The 21,024-nt window shown below is 48.1% G+C and overlaps 1 protein-coding gene across 3 annotated transcripts in view; it reads left to right on the forward strand.

Moving 5' to 3' along the window:
* Positions 1 to 341: 341 nt before the first annotated feature.
* PTPRA (protein tyrosine phosphatase receptor type A) overlaps positions 342 to 21,024 on the forward strand; it is a 95,807-nt gene continuing 75,124 nt past the window's right edge. For all 3 annotated transcript variants that reach the window (XM_083183109.1, XM_083183191.1, XM_083183277.1), the window contains exon 1: positions 342 to 802. The gene's annotated coding sequence lies outside the window, so the exon portion shown is untranslated. The remainder of the gene's footprint in view (positions 803 to 21,024) is intronic.

Here is a 21,024-nt window from a genome sequence, read left to right on the forward strand (position 1 = left end):
TCAACATGACAATATTTGACACATGAAGGGGTCAACATGAGTTTTTCACTTTTTTTTTTAATTCCAGGCAGCATGCCAGGCGTGAGTTAACACTAATTAGGAGTCAATGTGGACAGATGCCGACAGACGCAAAAAATGCCCATGGCAACATTTTGCCAATATGATTATTTGCAGTGTTTCCCTGCAGAGAGCGGTGCAGAGCGGTGACTGCTACTGTGACACTGGCCGTGTGTGGCTGTGTCTCTCATAGGGAGCCTCCTCAGTCTGCCTCTCCCCTCTCCCCCCCCCCTCCCTGGGGGCGTGTCCAACCGGTGATTGGCAGCCGCGCCCCGCCCCCCTCAGGAACAGGCTGAGGCAGAGCTCCCAGCCCCCGGGATTCTGCAGCCCTCCCAGTCCCGACTTCCAGGCAGCAGCAACATGGCGGCAAGCAGCACAGGGCTCTAGCCGGAGATCTTCCCCCTTTCCCACCCTACCTCCCCACCGCCGGGGCACAGAGCAGCCATGAGGCGGCAGTGAGGAGCTCTGCAGCCCCGGGATCTTCGCGCTGCAGCCTTGCAGCACCTACATCTGGCTGCTCTGCAACTTCCCTGGGAGGAGACCGCGCAGCAGCAGCAGCAGCCTGGAGGGGGAGAGACACCATTCCTTCCCCACCGGATCACTGGATCCCCTGTAGCATCCTCCCTCCTATTCACCCGAATCACTGGATCCCCCCCCCCTCTCCTTCTGCACCGGATCCCCCCCATCACTGGATACTGGATCCCCTACTGCACCAGATCACCGGATCCCCGCCCAGGGGCTGAGGGTAAGCAACGGGAATTCCTGGGCTGTCAGTGCTGCCAGTATTGGGGTGGAGGGCACACCCTGGGGGGGTAATGGGGTGCCAGGGTGTGTGATGGCATCAGATTCCAGCACAGGTATTGCCTGCTGGAGGATGCACAAGTATGCATGGGCCAGGTCTGCAAAAGAGGGGTGTATATGTGATTATATATAATATGTGTGTTGGATTGTAGATCATATTGACATGCATGGATCTAAAAAAAGTCATTTGTACATCCTATATAATCAAAGGATAACGTGGCTCCTAGCCACTATGGGGGGAATTCAAGTGTTTTGTATTTCGGCGGCCACTAGATGGCACCAGACAGCGATATGAATTGTTTTGTTGTTCCACTGTAAAGCTCAGTCCTGCGTATTCTCTTAGAGCAGGCATGTCCAAATTGTGGCCCTCCAGCTGTTGTGAAACTACACATCCCAGCATGCCTTGCCTTCGTTTTAGCATTGCCTAATAGCTAAACTGTGGCAAGGCATGATGGGACTTGTAGTTTCACAACAGCTGGAGGGCCATAGTTTGGACATGCCTGCCTTAGAGAATCAGGATAAAAATGTCTCCCAATGATTAGAGACCGTAAACTTGGCCCTGTAAGCTTACAATCTAGATAGGTACGGGGGTAAGTATACGCAGGGCAATGTAGCTGGCGGGTAGTAAGGTGTGCGATGTCTGTAATCAGAAGATGCATGACCAGTCTCACACTTCATAATGCCACCATTGGGCATTGGCATGTGAGACATGGCAGGAATAAGAGACATTATAAGGCAGAGACTTAGTGCTAAATTTACTAAGATGGGAGTTCCATTGAAGATGGGATGTCGCCCATAGCAACGAATCCAGAGTCTATCTATTATCTTTTTAAATATGTTAAATAAACAAGTAGAATCTGATTGGTTGCTATGGGAGGGTACAGCACCATTCCTGCATGCAGTTATGGCCTTAGGGGCCTGATTCGGTGACACGAGATCTGCCGAGCATTACACATTTTTTAGCTGATTCTGCTAGTCCAGCCCCTAGATCAATGGTTCCCAATATTTTTTTCTCTCCCGTACCCCTTGATTAGGCTTTTCCTTTATGAGTACCCTCTCCTCTCAATTTGAACTATCCACAGTACTTATGAGTGGAGAGGAAGTGAGTGGTATGTGGGTCCTTTTTATTAAGGCGTAGCGGAGGAGCAGTGTGCGGTCATGAATCGGTCCCTCTGTGTCTGGCCACTGGCTGTGTACTGTCACCCGGGTGCCCGCTAATGCCTGTAAGATTAATGCTGCTGCTTCTTCCACCTGTGCCAGCGTGGGGCAGATGATTGCTGATGTCTGAGGGCAGCGCGGGTAGTTCCCACGAGGAGATTACCAATATTATTTTCAAGTACCCCCAATTGGTGTACACGTACCCCAGGTTGGGAACCACTGCCCTAGAGGTAAAGCACAAAGCTTCCTCACTTGAATCTGCCCCTTTATGGGCCTGCTGAGCTTGCAGTCAGAGAGGTGAGGCGCCTCATGGTGTAAGGTAGTGGCAGGTGGGGTCAGTGAGTGCTGTTCCTGTAAGGCCTCTGCATTATCAGGCACCGAGGAGGCTGTAGGGACCTGTTTGGCTGTGATGGATACAGCAGCAGCAACGGCCGTGCACACTGTCTGGTCCAGCGGCTGAATGGAGATAGTATTCCAGCAGATCTCTCTGGTGTGATGCAATTCTCCTGCCTGCGCTCCTGTTCCTTAGCATGACACTGGGCGTTTGTTATACCTTCTGTGTATGGCCAGTGACAGAGTTTAGGCTGATGTGAGGCTACGTGTAATTGGTGTAGAGCGCATCTGCTTTTCCAGCTTCGCTGATATAAACTCACCTGCAACTTCCTTTTCCTAGGCTGCAGTATATGGCGGTGCGCAGTCCTGTTGTGGTTTGTTGTATGAGGACCCCTGTACTGTAATGTTCTGCCAGTACAAAAGTAACACATCACACACCTGGCGCGATGATTACTTGTGCTGGCAGAAGCATTGGTGTTATATTGGTGCGGGTACTAAAATCACATCGCATTGTATGCCATATACAATGGTATACAATTTTAAATTGTATACCATCGGGTGCCAATCGTGTCGCATCGCATGCCTTATGGTCTGCGATGTGATGGGTGCCGTGCTAGTACACAAGTACCGTTTTTGCTGTATCCACAATGCGGGGGGGGGGGGGGGGGGGGGCTGACGGAGAGCAGTGCTGATAGCTCACCATCAGTGTATTCAACGCCCCCTCACTTGCTTTCTCCACCTCGTCTGCTGCCTGAGGTGAGGTGGAAACGGCGAGTGCGGCTGTCAAAACGATGAGGCTCGCCGCTATATGCAGCGGGCTCCCTGCATTTGTGGCGACCCCGACGGTGAGGATCTCTCTGGAATAATATGTACTATATATAATACGGTGAGCGTCCGGCGAGGAGGCTGGGCGCTGAGGATGTCTTTTCCTCGCTAAAAAGCATCCTTGTGTACAAATCCCCCTTGCCACTGCTCGCCTCCCCATATTGAATACCGCCCTTTGTGTTCATTCTAGCACCCTGCATCTTCCAAAACTGGTGCGCTTCCTCTTCCCTGTCTGTGGTGTAGCTCTCTGCTGTGGTTATTCTAGCACAGTGTGATCTGTATTTCAGAACTGATATGTAGACCAGACATGTGCTAGAAGCACCACAGCAAGATTTCTTGTGCTCTCTAAAAAGCACAGGGCAAGTAGAGAGAACAGATAATAGTGAATGTTATTTACCAAGATATATCCAATACTAACCAGAGTAATAGAGCGAAGTGTATACCGGGGTTACCCGTCACTGCCTAACTTTGCTTTCCTGTAGGTCCTTTCGTCTGCATTCGGTCCAAGTCCGTATAAAGTAAACACTGGCAATGCTAGTGTTCATTCTAGCACCCGCCATCTTTGAAAACCCATGCTGTTCCTGTTTCCTGCCTGGGGTGTTGCTGTCTGCTGTAGTGTTTCTAGCACAGGTCTGGTTTGCATATCAGTGCTGATATACAGACCACACTGTGCTAGAGGCACTACATCAGACAGCGACACCCCAGGCAGGGAAGAGGAACTGCATGGGTTTTTAAAGATGGCGGGTGCTAGAATGAACACTACATTGCTATACATAGCGTAGCGTAGTATATAAAACCCTGCATCGGTCCATGTACTGTAAAGCAAGGAATGAAAACCTGATTCCGTTCGGAGCGACACTGGCGGTGTGCTGTGCGTGTGTCGAGACATCCGCAATGATCGGGACCACATTATCGCACCCACAGTAAAATGTGACATTAGGCTACCGTAAATATCTGCGATTTCACGCCAAACTGGTTACCCGTTTAATCTACAAGGGAGTATGGCTTCCCCTTGTGTTGGTGCAGGTCCCTTTAAACCCTGGAACGTGCTCAGTGACCTCGATCCAGTGCAGTGCTGGGTGTGGTGATACATAGGTCAAAAGTCCATTCCATTTGGTGGAGTAATGAAGTTCAACATCTGCCGCTGTGATAGGCCTGTAGCCCCAGCCCCGCGTCTCCCCACCTGGATGTAGCTGTTAGATATTCCAAGGCTCCTGGGTGCTTCGTTGTGTCTAATTCTGAGGTCAATCCGCGTTCTCTATTATAAATCTGTCTCCCTGTACAGTGTTGCTAGGGAAGGGCCTTTAGAACTCTTACAAAACTGAGGATGCCACTTTAATCCGGGCAGATGCCTCTTCTCCTGGAGATGCTGCACCCCTAGGGCTCCAGACCGACCTGCCAGGTGGTCTGCGCCTATACAGGGACAGAGGAACGCCCGGGGGTGGGGATGTAGTAATGCTGCGAACCTGGTCCATCTTATTATGGAAGCAGCACTTCCTGCCACTGGGCTTCCTCATCTTAGCATTTGTCCAGTAATTAATGACAATGGGAATTACTATGAGCTTAGTCATTGGAGTTTAGGGCTTGGTAACCACTAGATGGATTATGTGTGTGTGTGTGTGTGTGTGTGTGTGTGTGTGTGTCCTAACCACAGGTAGGTTAATGCCGGTGCTGTAGTAATATATTCTCAGATGGCACAGACTAGGTAGGCGCTCTAGCTAATTTCGAACTACACATCCCAGCTTACCTTATCAGCCATACTATGGTAGGGCATGATGGGATATGTAGTTTCCTAGGCATACTTATTGAGCTGTCACTTGGGCCCAGTTCAGACTTTCTCGCTCGGCTGCTTGTGTTCAGAGCCCAGCAGGCAGGGTAAAGCTGCCTTGCCGTACGCACCCCCGCTGTCCGAGCCCCTGTGCATTCGCTATGGCTCGCTCAGCGCTCACAGAGCTGGGTCCTATTGGTCGTGTCTAGCCAGTGCCCTCTCCGTGTGGAGTTTGTACGTTCTCACTGTGTTCGGATTTCCACATACAGGCATGTTAATTGACTTCTGACAAAATTCAGACGCGCACCTTCTAGAGGTGCTGAGCAGACATCTGTGGAAGTTGGCCCTTGGGGCCCCCACATGCACGGCATTTTGCATCGGTTTAGCCTCTCAATGCATCTAACCCCGTGCGTTACGTCATTGGTGCAGCACACAGAGTGCGCCCGCACAGCACACCCTACACCCATATAATTATACGTACCCCGATTCCCCTGTTGCTAGTCACTGGAAGTCGCTGTTAAAATTGCGCTTCAGCCATTTTCCTGGAGACTCGCGCATACGCAGTATACTTTGATACAAAGCAACAGTCCACAGCGCTGCGGCTGCTGACAGAGGAGGGGGCGTGCAGCAGTTTGCACCTGTCGGTCCAAACCGTTGAATGCCCCCCCATATAAGTTTTACGAGTTATGTCGACAATGACACTAAAGGTGCATACACACTGTACAATTTTTTTGACCAATTTCATTGAAAGACATTTTACTTGAACCCAGTGTCCTGGACGAAAGATGTTGATGACAATCTTGATGAATTGGCTGGTATGCGCATCATCACTTGTTGTTCGTCGCAAACGCACTGAAAGATATTTTGACTGATTTTCGTTCAGAATGGCCAAAATGTACGAAGTTGGTCAACAAAAATTGTACGTTGGCCTTATTCCGATTGAGTCGAACGGCTGCGTGTGCGGTCAGACGTCTGATGTTTGGTGTTTGCGCATGTGCAGAGGCGTATCTGAGCATGTGCGAACGCCTCGCACGTCCAAACAAGGCGTGAGTTCCGTGCAGAAAATGATTGTACGGAGCCATCCGAGCAGGGGGTGGAGAGCGGCGTGAAGGGCTGATTTTGCTCATTATCATATGTGTATGCCCCGCGTTTCATGGGCGTTCCCACGTATGGTAATCCGGCCGTGATGCACGTGTGGGGGGCGGACAGCTGACATAGCTAGATGCCAGCTGCCCACCCATATCCCTGCTTTCATACGGAGAAATGCCTGAGTGGTTCTGGCGCACTCGGTGCTGCCTGACCGCTTGGTCCATCATTCTATGGTCGGCGACCATCGGAGGATAGGGGAGGTTCCCACAGATGGGGGAGGAGTTCACATGAAAAATCCACTCGTGGTCCGTTCGGTCGGTGTTTTACCGCATTCGGACGGTGTGAGCGATCCGTACGGTAGGCGGGGCTAAGAACACTCGGTGCCTGTCCGAAATACGCATCCGTCCGAATCAACTAGAATAAGGTCCATTGTGTAATGCACCTTTACAACAACACAAAAAACTCACGTCAGCCTTTTCCCATGTCAACTTTTTGGACCTTTTTTTTCACGTGTCCACCTTCTACCTGTCGACCTATTAATTATTGACCTATACACTGCTTGTAGCGAAGCCTTGGAGAGGTCCCTGCTGGAAGGATGCAGCCTGGTGAGAGATCCCCATCTTCTGAATTCGCCATGCTGCAGGATAATTTAGCGGCCGGAGGGGCTAACGAGCGCGGAATATCTGCCGCAAATCTGCCATTGCCTCGAGTACCTCAGACATCTGCTTCCATTGAGGATATTTGAGCCATACTGTGTAAGGCACGGGTGCCGTTCTCCTCAAGCGGAGGAACTGCCTTAAGCTCCCCATGAAATAAGAACCACAAATAATGAACGGCGCAGTGTTCCTGCTAACGCTCCGAAATCCCCCCTCTTAACTCCCGGCAATTAATATTATTTAGCAGTGACCCTGCTGCAACCTTCTGCTAAGTAGTGATTTTTCTAGTGGTTTTCTCGTTGGGTTCTGTCCCCGAGATTTATGGCGAGCTTCTGCTCCGACCGCTTCTCTTTTTGAGGATCGCGATGACTGTATTATAAACACATTGGTTATGGTTACGCTGATTCTAATGGATTGTTTGAATGATCACCTGAGCCATTCTGGGCCTTGCAGTTCTACATCTGGGGAGGTTACGGTATCACCCATCCGTGCATATTCCGATTGTTATTGAAACTACCTATTTAAGGGGGTGATTTATCAAGCCTTCTAAAACGGGCAAGTGGAGTGGGTTCCCATTGCAGCCAATCAGATTTGAGCTGTAATTTCATTGGTTATATTCTTTATAATGATAGCTAGGTTTCCAAGGCAACATCTCTACTTAGTTGTTTTGGTAAATCTCCCTCAACCAAAACTCATTAACCCAGCTTTAGAATAAAACGAGACCTACGGTTGTCCATAGCAACTGTTGGTTAAGTGATTATTAGCCAGTCAAAATTACAGAACATCATAACCACAATGTGTGCGGTGGCCGTGCGCGCCTGAATGGAGCGATGCTTGAATGTCTCCGCTGGGTGCTATCTAGCAAAACTCTTAATTCCCCCCTTAGAGATGAGGATAGTATGTGGTTACTTTATTCTCTTTCTTGTGTCCCTGTTTGGAATCGAGCCCATTGCCACGGGGTTGTGAGGCAGAAGTACTAACCACTGTGCTGCCCGTATTAAATCGTAGGGCTAAAGCAAATTTACTACAACAGGCCTGAAAACGCTACTGTAGTTCTGTAACAATGAAGCATTTATCCTGTCCCGGGAGTTCTAGCTGAATAACTACGTAAAATCCGTGCAACGTGCTACCCGATACAAAGAAAAAGTGATGTGAGCGAGGCAGAGAAGTTCTAGAGGCCAGTGGACCCTAATACAGCTACAGAAAGAGACACTCTGCCTCCGACAATGTATGACCGCCCCAGTGGCTATTAATATGCGCAACACGCACAGTGCGTACCCCTGAGGGAGATCATTCCAAGTGCTGGGAATAGGCTGCCGGTGTATGGGACGGTTCTGTATTGAATCGCCTATGGTGCGACAAAGGGGCGTTACTGTCCTATAGAAAGGGCCAAGGTCCTAGTCGAATTTCATTTGCAATCTGAATTGAAACCTCCTTCCATTGGTGTTGGTAGAAAGCTGGGCAAGAACAGATTCCGCACATGAACTGAGTGGCAATGGGCAGTCAGTAATTTTTGAGATGTCCGGTCTTCTGCGAATTGGGGGCTGGTGCTGTTGTCTTGTGATGTCATCCGCCTGCCACGAGCAGTTGGCCGGGCAGATGACTGGTACAAGAATTGGGAAATCTTATTGGACAGCACCCTGCCAGCCGACACACTGTGCCTCTCGTTCTCCAGCACCAGCGTGACTTCTGTGCTTGGCTTACGAGTCTGGTCATATGACCCATGAGCAATATACTTGTACATTACATGTTCTTATTTATAACTGGTTGCTCTTGAGCCCTAACCATGGTTTATGCAAGAGAAAAAAAATAATTGTCCTTTTTTTTACCTACTTTCTGTGATATCTCGGAGGAACTGAAAAACATCTATACGTTAAAAACTCGCCGTTTCCGATTATTTTTTTAAGGGCAGAGTTGGCGAAACGATTTCGAACATGTTTGATGTTACAGATGGCTCAAGTCAGCAGGAAAAAAATTACAGGTGTATGGGCCTCCATACTTTCACTATGTATGTATGTATGTACAGTACACGTATGTTTGTATTACGGCGTTCGTCACCGCTAATCAAATTACATGTCTCTTGAAGAATAAGGAATGCAAAATTACCTCAAGTTACACACTTAAATCGGCACAAGTACCATTATTCCATGGATTAACACATTGCAATAAAGAATTCCAGAGACTGTGGCGCGGCCAAAAAGGCTGAAAACTTGTCTGCGTATTTAGGACCTGCTGACCGTGTTGGATGGTCCTGAATGAATGCACCAAAAGTGGTCACTTTAATTAGGTCTAATACCCCTTTCACACTTGCAAAAATATCCCGGGTTTTTGCACATGAACGCGCATCAACCCGGGATATAGCTCCGTGTGCAAGGGTCTTGAAAGAACATCCTGGGATTTCTAACCAGGTCCTGACCTGGATAGATTCCGGAATCGACCCGGGATGCGGTCAGTGTGAATGGTCCCGTACACGGGACTTAAAAAAAAAAGCTGCTGATTGGAGCTTTCTTGGGCTCGCAAATGCTGATGTCATCTTTCAGAGCCCTGGAGTCCATTTCTAATGATACCCCTTTTACACCAAAATCCCTGGTCGGACCCTGGTCTTTGAACATGGGAGTTTCCAGGGTTGGACCCAGCTTCATACCCCATTTACACAGCACTGTGACCCAGGTCGGACCCAGGTCTGCACCTTTTACACTGAACCTGGGTCAGCACTGCTTTTTCCTATGGATGACATTAAAAATGTCCATTTTAGGATAACCTGCCATCCAACTTTCCCTCAATGATTTAAAATAAAAATTAAAAGACATGACTAGCATTGAAAAATGTTGTTTTTTTATTTAGTCAAATATTTTTCAAAATTTTATTCACTGCTCAAGCACACACAGCGGTATAAAAGTGCAGCATCATTCATGTGCTCTCCCCAGCACCTTCCACTGCAGCAGCAGCAGCCCGAATCTCCCATGTGCTCCCCCCCCCCCCCCCCCCCCCCTAAAAAAATATAATAATAATAATAATATAAATTATACTGCATCCAATTATCCAATTATGATTTCTGTGTGCACTGCCCGTATCCTTCCTGGCTGCTGTCTTTTGCCACTGCAGCGCACTGTGGAAAGGCGTCCAGCACTTCTGGTATCCTTTCAGCACTACCCAGATGTCCCAACCTGGGTTGGTACAATTTACACCGCCCATGACCCAGGTCCAACCAGTGTTCAACCCTGGTCAGGACCTGGGTAGGAGACCAGTGTTACTGGACCTGGGTTGACCCCTTTTACACCAACGCTGACCTGGGTCCAACCTGGGTTATTTCTTGGTGTAAAAGGGGTATGACATGCATATGTATTTGCAGGGATTTCCCGGGATCAGTGTGAATGGGGATGTCCCGGGGTGATCCCAGGTCTGAGTGCAGTGTGAAAGGGTACATTCCCGGGTATGACCCGGCTCTGCGAGTGTGAAAGGGGTATTAGTATGCCCCTATGCTGTACATTCTGTAGCCCCAACATTGTCATTTATGCCTCGGCTTGCGTGCCCTGCGGCCTTTATACCTCACCCCTACCATTATTTCTACCCCAGTTTATGTGCCCATGTCATCCATACCTTGAATACTGTCCGGTCTATATCACGGAGACTGCTTTTATCTTCAACTCCCTTTCTGCATGGCCAAATATTCAGTATTGAATTGGCTCTTTAGATTGTAATCTCCGCTGGGGCAGTATCTGGTTAAATTATAGGTTAAAGTAATACAAATATATAAAATACATGGAGATCTTAAATACCCCAAATCATCCTGGTTGTGCGTGTACCAAAAGGTGATGTTAGTTCTGTCTGTACTGTATGCATCCGCTTTATGATCCTCTTTTGTTGTAACAGCCAGAACGGTCTCTATACAGACCCGGGAAACAAAGGGTGTTGGTACATAATTGCATGGTTTCATGTTACGGTGGTGCTAATTAATGGGGCTGTGATCTCTGCTGATGTCGGCAATTCAGGAGCCTTTTCAGATCAGCATCGCAAGAAGAAAAATAAAGAGGTTTCATAGATTATGCTGTCGCGTTTCGCCTGTACCCAGCTATTGCTTAGTCTGACATAAGCCCGCAATTAGAAAGGTCTATAGCTCCGTGTCCTGTCATTATAGAAACTTATTTCCGCTCAGGTGCCTGCTGGATCTATACCATTGTTGCCCATGACAACACCAGTAGTAAATACATTATTTTTAGGCTTTTATTTTTCTGGTTTCAGGTGAAAGTGATCTATTGTCTCTATGGTAAAAGATCATTTATCCTGACTTAGTGTTGAAAACCTTCCTCTTACGCTAAGTGGAGATGTATATAGTTCCGGTCTTATATCGCTTATCAACTCTGGGGTTTGATTCCGACAAGGGCTCTATCTGTTTGGAGTTTGTACGTTCTCGCGGTTCAGCTTTTTCTCTCTGGATTTACCAAACACTCCAAAAACATACCAGTAGCTTAAATTGAACAAATGAAACCATTGCGATCGGGCCGAGTTCCAAGATGGATGCAACCCCCATGTTTTTTTCGTAGTTGTGTTTTATTGTAGGACAACTGAATGGCACGGATGGTGTAATGGTTAGCATATTGTGTGGAGTTTGTATGTTCTCCCCGTGCTTGCGTGGGTTACCTCCAGTTACTCCTAAATACATGATCAGACCCGTATAGCGATATTATACCTCTGGGCTGGTAACAGGCTTGGATCTAGTCCACGCGCTGACCCTGCTGCCGCTGCGTTGGAGGGTTTTGCTTTGTGAACTGATTCATGCAGACAGAGACAATGCAGATTTATTCTGTACCGGATTCTGGAAGGGCAGCCCTGAATGTTACTGACAGTCAGCAGTCATGCGAGGCAGTGTCTGGTGGGGGGGGGGGGGGGGGGGGTGACTGTCTCACAGGAGTGTTCTGGTTGTAAATTTGTGTTGAGTGTCTTTTTTTTTTTTTCTAGTGCTTTATTTAATCACATTGTGCTATTTGCACACACCAAACATCTGTTTGCCCAGCGACCAGGGGCTGACTGCAGGGCTAGTGGTCTGTTCTAGCGGCTGGTCGCTATTAATGTCTGGCAGATAGAATTCGCAGTGCGTGGCAGGTGTGATAAGTGACTGTTTGCTGTTGAATGAGGAGCGCATTTATCCGAATCGTCCTGTGGCGTGACAAGGGTGCAAAGCCTTGTCTGCTGTTTTTACAAATGGTTCACGTCCTTTTTTTAAATAAAAAGGCTGCGTCCTAGCGGGCGCGGGCAGCGCTTGCCCTGATTTCTGCAGGAGGTGAATGCAACCCTGGATGAGGGTCCGCTTGCAGTAGTGATGTATATTGATCCCCAGGGATCACCGTGCGTTGGACGGATCATCGGGCAGCCTGCAGGATTTATCCTGTGTTTGAAGTCTGTATGATACGATTATTCCATAGCTGGAGAATGCAGGGAGGGGAACGGACTACTCCCATGTAGCTAGTCGTGGCCCGGCATGGCCGCCTCATTCAGCACATGAGCTGGATTTCTTTTCATACGATCGTTTAATAAAGATACTTGTAGGTTCTGTCAGTACTTAGAAGTCCTAGGGGTCGATCCTATAGGTCCGAAGGGTGCGAGATGCCATTTGGGTGCCGTTTTCGTGTGTGAAAAACGTCGGCAATGACACCCGATTCAGCCCCATCTTGCACCCCTATGGAGTTGCGAGCACTTTTAAGCAGATGCAGGCCGCCGTAAAGTGATCCCAGTGCTGTGGTGATTCGCACTCGTGAATCATCCGCACCAAATATATATATATATTTTTAGGAAGGGTATTTCCATTGGTGTCCGTGGAATTCACCTAGGTTCTGGGAATTCCTGGAGCTGCAGTTTCCTTCATGCACACGGTTTTACCTACACTTGATTCCGATGAAATGGCGGGCAGGCGTATGCGGGCGTGCAGTTTGTGTAAGAGCTCTGTGTTCTACTGAAGGCGAATGCGTGACATTACTGACTTCATGGGTAAAATGTAATGGGGTGAGAGATGGTGCATAGTGATCACTAACATAGGTGCTGGGATTACACATTGGAGCAATGATGACTAACGCATAACGGAAATGGAATAAGCTCCTCTGTAGCCTCGCAGTGAGCTACTGAGCACCTCCCTCCTCATACAGAATGGATACGGATTGTTTCAGGACCCAAAACCTTTCATTGTCTTGTCATTGTCTTCTTACTACTGCAACCTCCGCCTATAAGGTGTCCTGTCACCTGATTATCCCCGCTACAGTCCGGTCTACACTACATCCAATGTACCACTACACTACCCACACTACTACGCCCTCACCTATGCTACTGCAACCTCTACCTATAAGGTGTCCTGTCACCTGATTATCCCCGCTACAGTCCGGTCTACACTACATCCAATGTACCAGTACACTACCTCGCTCACACCTACCCTACTACTGCCACCTATACCACTCACCCTACCTCGCTCACACCTACCCTACTACTGCCACCTATACCTCTCACCCTACCTTGCTCACACCTACCCTACTACTGCCACCTATACCACTCACCCTACCTCGCTCACACCTACCCTACTACTGCCACCTATACCTCTCACCCTACCTTGCTCACACCTACCCTACTACTGCCACCTATACCACTCACCCTACCTCGCTCACACCTACCCTACTACTGCCACCTATACCACTCACCCTACCTCGCTCACACCTACCCTACTACTGCCACCTATACCACTCACCCTACCTCGCTCACACCTACCCTACTACTGCCACCTATACCACTCACCCTACCTCGCTCACACCTACCCTACTACTGCCACCTATACCACTCACCCTACCTCGCTCACACCTACCCTACTACTGCCACCTATACCACTCACCCTACCTCGCTCACACCTACCCTACTACTGCCACCTATACCACTCACCCTACCTTGCTCACACCTACCCTACTACTGCCACCTATACCACTCCCACCACTGCCCACTCACCTAATACCACCCATACTACTGCCCCCCCACCTACTGTACAGCTATGTATACCACCCATACTACTGCTCTACACTACACTTACCTTACTGCCACCAACACTAATGTACCCTATACCACCCACACTACTGCACCCTCACCTACCTTACTACCCCCTATACCACCAACACTGATGTACCCTATACCACCCACACTACTGCCCCCTATACCACCCACACTACTGCCCCCTCTCCTATCCTGTGAATGCTATGTATGAACATTTACATTATTTGCTTTGTACATCCCTGTGGTATATGATCCTGCTATCCGGCGCTATAGAGCTGTGGTGCTCACAGATGAACAATAAGAAATGCTCAACAAGTGACTTCTTAGAGGGTATTTATCAAAGTACAGAGGGCGATATAGCGAAGAGGCATACAGCATCAACAATACACTCCTGTCATTCTGTTAAACACGTCTTGGCGGTTATTACTTTATCTCTCTCTTCATGCATTGATAAATACCGCCTTAGAAACCAAATATATTTGTCTGTTGAACAGAATTGTGGATTGTATCTTTCATTACAGCTTTTCTAATACAGACCAGCACCCCCTAGTGGCCAAATAATTATTAAAAATGACAATATTTTTCAGTGTAATCACTGCAAACCAGTGTTTATTGATCGTCTATATTTGAAATGTTAGATCACAACGCAAGTGTACATCAATGCACTTTTACACTTCTGTGCCATCACCTGGTTCACCCCATACAGTAGGGCCATGTTTAGGGTTCCCACTCTGGCACAATGACCTTAATATGTATTCTGAAGCCTGCAGCAAAGAAACCCTGCAAGTGAAGTGTGTGCATTACACCTCTAACTCGCTGCACTACAAGCTCCAGCATGCCCTGTCCGCCTCCTGAAGAGTTAGTGAAGATCCTCTGTGCTCCTGGCAGACTGATCCCAGAACGCTGCAGTTGTTTGTGATGCTCTGTAGAATGGGAACTGCGATAGGAAGGAAGGGAGGCTTTTCTGTCTTGTACACAGTGTGGCCCAGCCAGGGAATAACTTTTATCTGAAACCGATTTAGCCTCTTCCGGATGACACCGGCTATTAGGTCACCGTGTAATGAGGGTGGGATTGGCCCGTGTTCGAGGGAGCGGCATAAAAACATTTGCTGGGATCCCGTTTGATGACGGCAGCCCTGTAATTTTCTGGTTACTCTGTGGTTAATCCAGCAAAATGCACACACCACAATGACCTCTCTCCGCGCCATCCCCACAGAGACGCTTCCTGCTCGCTGCTGTTCTACAGGAGAAAGGACTGGGGCTTCTTTGTGCTGACATATATACAGTATCTTCCTAATATGCAGATATAAAAACATTTACTGCTTCCTCTAGGAAGATGCATCGCACCTATGTACATACCGTGACATTTGATTAACTCGGCACTACGCATTTACCTCACACTTGTGATCCTAAGGCAGCGAATGTGTAACCTGTGGCTTTCCAGCTGTTGTGAAACTACAAGTTCCAGCATGCACTGCCACAGTTTTACTATTGGGGAAAGCTAAACTGGTGGCAAGGCATGTTGGGATGTGTGGTTTCGCAACCGATTGACCAAGCCTGGCCTGTAATAATGGGGCAGATGTATTAAGTCAAGAGGTAAACACGAGGGTGGTAAACGTCCAGCCAATCAGCTCCTACCTGTCATGTGAAAGGCTGTGTTTGAAAAATGTCAGATAGGAGCTGATTGGCTGGACATTTATCACTTGTGAATCTCTTAAGGCCCCCTTACACTTGTTCAACTTATTGTTCAACAAATTGGACCTGATTGACTCGAGATTTATCCTATGTGCAGGAGGATCAACCTTAGGGATGGCCATCGTTGCCATTGTCATCGATGGTTGCCATCGATGGCAATTCTGAAACTCGCCATCGATAGTGCTAAACTATGCTATGGATGACCATCGATATTTTTGCATATCGATGGTCATCCATTGTGTTTGATTGGCCTGTGGGCCAATCAAAACACGGAGCGGGGCTTCGTGGGTGTCGGGGGCGGGGCTATGCTCAGTGTCCCGGCACAAAAAAAAAAAAGGCAAAACATTGTTTTGCTGTTCCTGTTCCATCGATGGAGGGGAACCATCTGGTTCTCCCCCATCGATGGCTAAAGTATTTGACATCTGCCATAAACCATCGATGATTTTGAATCATCTATGGTCGATGGCCATCCCTAATCAATCTCTTGGTTATACCCAATGGCACAGGATTGTGGATTGTGTCCTACACATCAGGCACATAAGATTTTGTCAGATAAATTGACTCAATCCACCTGAATTAGGTCAAATCTCACAAGTGTAAGGGGCCCTTACCCATGTTTCTCTGTTTGGCAGAATCAGGGCATGCTAGGAGTTTTAGTTCCGCAGTTGCCAGCTGCTGGCTCCGTTGTGTACAGGTGACGTATGGGTATGAGAGAGGCTTTGTCATGTGCTGTGTGGGGTCCCTGTATGTCCTTCCTGTGAATGGGTTGGCAGGAGACGGGCTGCATGTATGATGTCACCATAAAACCTTTGATGTGTGTTTACATTCCTCAGCCGGCTCCCTACATACACATCCAGTTCTGCAGCGTGCTAGCTGGTCTTCCCTTCACACGGCTGAGTATTTCCTCGTGTGGTTTGTCTACACTATGGGGTCGATACTTTTAGCCGATATGAATCTTTAGGAGTGAATCATCGCTGTGCCAGTCGCACTTTACGGTAGCCGGAATTCGCAGAAAAAAAAACTTGCTGCCCCAATAAGGTAGCCAGCAATTCAAAGTGTATTCGGGCTGAGACCCGCCTGCAAGGGTGCAATACCTGGGGCCTTTGCCGGCGTTTAACAGCACCTTACAGTCGGCACAATGAATAGGATCCCACCCTCCTATGTGTAAGTGCAGTTCCGAGATTTCACCAGGAGCCTGCGGAGCTCTCCATGTCCTTTCCTCCATTTATATACTCTTACGTCACAGTTCTATCCTATGTTACTTGCGTGATAGGGGTAGGGCTTATCCGGGCTGATTGTAAACGCTCTGACAATGGGACATTTGGGTGCATGAATGTACTCCAAGGAAGGGCGCATGCATAAAGATGTAGATGGGTGAAAGCTGCTTGATCACATGACTTTAAATCATTTTTACTATCTTGACAACATGCTTACCAAATGCTGCAGCACATTCTTAGTGTTCACGCCAGGCTCTTTTAGCAGGGTGCTGCACCCTCTCTGAATTTTAAAGGGCAAAATGCACCCTTCCCCTCTAAGCAGCGCCCTGCTAGAACAGCCTGCTGCCTGTCCCTGCCGGTGCGCACAGGGAAGTCCAGCGGAGCCATACCTATTTCTATTAAAATGCATCTTCTTTGCAAAATGGATAGGATGCACAAGCAGCTTCTGCTGATTTCAAATATGTGGTGTGACTATTTGCCAGCTGCTTTGGAAAGGTGCTATAAAATCACACGGCGCTCAAACGTTCTGTATCCCATGGAGGATAGATGTATGTGGATATACCTGTATGTATAAATACATTAGAGCAGAATTGAAGTGCTTAGCATATGTTTTGGCCAAAAGGACTTGGCCACCTATTGTGACAAGGTGACCTCATCAGTTGGTTCCCTAAGGCTCAATCCAGTGCATGGTACAGCATATAGGCCATGCCATCGCACTAGTGAGAGATGTGAGTTTTAAAAGTGTTACATAAGTTATGTGTTAGGAGTGTTGTGCCCCTTTCAGATCTCCTGTAACCCGGAGTTACTGGGGCAGATGTATTCAGCTTGGTGAAGAGCTAAAGTGGAAGATAAGCTTGCGAGCAGGGCCCTTCTACCTTCATGTCGGTTTGTATCTACCCAGTTTGTTTAACCACTGTTGTTTCTAATTGTAAAGTGCAACGGAATCTGCTGCGCTATATAAGACACTGTAACGGAATCTGCTGCACTATATAAGACGTTGTAACGGAACATGTTGCGCTATGTAAGACGCTGTAACGGAATCTGCTGCGCTATATAAGACGCTGTAACGGAATCTGCTGCGCTATATAAGACGGTGTAACGGAATCTGCTGCGCTATATAAGACGCTGTAACGGAATCTGCTGCGCTATATAAGACGCTGTAACGGAATCTGCTGCGCTATATAAGACGCTGTAACGGAATCTGCTGCGCTATATAAGACGCTGTAACGGAATCTGCTGCGCTATATAAGACGCTGTAACGGAATCTGCTGCGCTATATAAGACACTGTAATGGAATCTGCTGCGCTATATAAGACACTGTAACGGAATCTGCTGCGCTATATAAGACGATGTAACGGAATCTGCTGCGCTATATAAGACGCTGTAACGGAATCTGCTGCGCTATATAAGACACTGTAACGGAATCTGCTGCGCTATATAAGACACTGTAACGGAATCTGCTGCGCTATATAAGACACTGTGACGGAATCTGCTGCGCTATATAAGACACTGTGACGGAATCTGCTGCGCTATATAAGACACTGTGACGGAATCTGCTGCGCTATATAAGACACTGTGACGGAATCTGCTGCGCTATATAAGACACTGTATCGGAATCTGCTGCGCTATATAAGACAATGTAACGGGATCTGCTGCACTATATAAGACAATGTAACGGGATCTGCTGCGCTATATAAGACACTGTAACGGAATCTGCTGCGCTATATAAGACACTGTAACGGAATCTGCTGCGCTATATAAGACACTGTAACGTCAAAAGCCATCACTTAACTAGAAGAGCATAATGCAGGGAATTTGCTTAAAGCAGGGATGGGGAACCTTCGACCCTCCATCTGTTGCGGAACTACACATCCCAGCATACCCTGCAACAGTTGTAGCATGGCCCCATAGCAAAACTGTAACAAGGCATGCTGGGATGTGTAGTTCCACAACAGCGGGAGGGCTGAAGGTTCCCCATCCCTGGCTTAAAGTAACGAATTAAAAAATAAATAAAAAAATGTATGTCTGTATGTGGGGGTTGAGCCGGCACTGCTGCTACTGAATGTACTTGCCTCGGGTGCCTTCTGGTGAAGATGAGGTACGTGGAAAAAGACAGCGTCACTCCAGGGGACTGTTTAAATAGGTTTATACTGATATATATATATATATATAACTCCAACAATGAAGGCACACGACACAGGATCAACTTTTCACCGCAAGTGTATTTTTTGTATATATATATATGTACTGCTGATTCATATGACACGGCGCGTTGTGACTGTGGGCCAGATGTACTATGCTTTGAAAGGTGATTAAGTGAAGAAAGTACCAGCCAATCTGCTCCCAACTGCCACGTTACAGGCTGTGCTTGAAAAATTACCAGAGCTGATTGGTTCTTTATTCTCGCTCTTCAAGGCTTAGGGCCAGACCACACTGTGTGAACACATACATCGTTCGCCCTGAAATCCGACAGTCCCGCCGTCCAGTGCTGCAGTAGGACCCAGCGGCTGCAGCCCAACCGCTAATGTGTTGTCCAGCACTTGGTACATCTCCAGGTTGATGCAGGTCAAAACCCACTTCTGACGAATAACTTCCCATATGTTGCTATGTGATTTACTTTCACTATCTGCTAAGGATTCAGTCATGGACTATGTCTGTCTGAGAAGCGGTCACGTGACACAAGTGGGCGGGGTCTGTTTCTTGAGTAATCTAATGCTCCGTACACACTGAGCGATTGGTCGCTCAGTGATAAATCGCGCAGTGACCAAATTGCTAAGTTTCCTGTGGTTGTTGACGAAAACGAGACACTCTGCTGGGGGAAACCGTTGGTGCATGCTCCAGTGACCACTGCAGGGCTGGTCGCGGTAGCGCACGTTGCCCTGTATACATGGGGATGTATATTCCCGGTGATTTCTTCTGAAATTGCCCGTGTCTACGGGGCTTAATATGTGGATTAGTACCACAGCATTGCCTTTCCCACATCCACCAATGTTATGTCACCCACATACCCAGCGGCATTGTACAATCAGAGCATACAGGTGTGCGGACAACTCCCTTTGGCTGCTTTAACTGTTACTATAACTGGTACTTGTGGAGTATCACGGCTCCCACGACCTTCATCGTATGCTGATTGTATGCTAAAAATCGCATCGATGCGATCGCACCCGATTTTGCACTGAAATGCATCAGAATGCATTGAAATGTGTATTAAACTTGGGAAATGCCCCCAAATGCCATTTTACATAGTGCACCACCCCCACTATCAACGTGAACCCGAAGCGTGGCGAGCGGCGGCGGTACGCGTCCTACGACCTTTTCATACCCCCACTATCCACGTCGGCGTGGAGTTGAGAATAGAATAGTGTGGCGAGCGCAGCGAGCGGACGCGGATACCTTCACAGCTATACGCGTCCCCTCGCGGGCTTTACAGGTATCCGCGTCCCCTCGCGGGGCTCGCTGCGCTCGCCACGCTTCGGGCTCGCTGCGCTCGCCACACTATTCTATTCTCAACTCCACGCCGACGTGCATAGTGGGGGTATGAAAAGGTCGTAGGGCGCGTACCGCCGCCCCTCGCGGGCTCGCTGCGCTCGCCACGCTTCGGGTTGACGTTGATAGTGGGGGTGGTGCACTATGAAAAATGGCATTTGGGGGCATTTCACTACTTTAATACACATTTCAATGCATTCTGATGCATTTCAGTGCAAAATCGGGTGCCATCGCATCGGATGCCATCGTATGGCATCCGATGCGATCGCATACGATTTTTGAGCTAAAATGCTCAAAAATCTGTAAAACATCGTATCGCATCGTATGCCACTACATATGGCATACGATGCCATGCGATGGCATACGATTTTTGAGCAAAAATGCTCAAAAATCGGTAAAACATCGCATCGTATGCCATCATATGCCACTACATATGGCATGCGATGCCATACGATGGGAGCCGTGATACTCCACAAGTACCCTATAACTTTTGACAGTGGTTCACAAACTTTGTGCCGCCGCACTCAGCGCTGACTCCGGATACTTGCAGGGGTGCCTTGGGTTGGTCATCCAGAACCACTTCAAATTACTTATGGTCCATTTAATAGGCAGTACAGGTGGTGTAATGGTTAGCAGCATTACTGCCTCACAGCGCTGAGGTCATGGGTTCAATTCCCACCATGGCTCTAACTGTGCAGAGTTTGTATATTCTCCGCGTATTTGCGTGGGTTTCCTCCGGGTACTCCGGTTTCCTCCGACAATCCAAAAATATACTGGTAGGTTATTTGGCTTCCAAACAAATTTAACCCTAGAATGTCTGTGTGTGCATGTACATGTGGTGGGGAATATAGATTGTAAGCTCCACTGGGGCAGGGACTGATGTGAGCGTTCAACTATACTCTGTACAGCGCTGCGG

Source organism: Crinia signifera, chromosome 1 (assembly GCF_055691185.1).
Source record: "Crinia signifera chromosome 1, ASM5569118v1, whole genome shotgun sequence".
Classification (NCBI taxonomy): domain Eukaryota; kingdom Metazoa; phylum Chordata; class Amphibia; order Anura; family Myobatrachidae; genus Crinia; species Crinia signifera.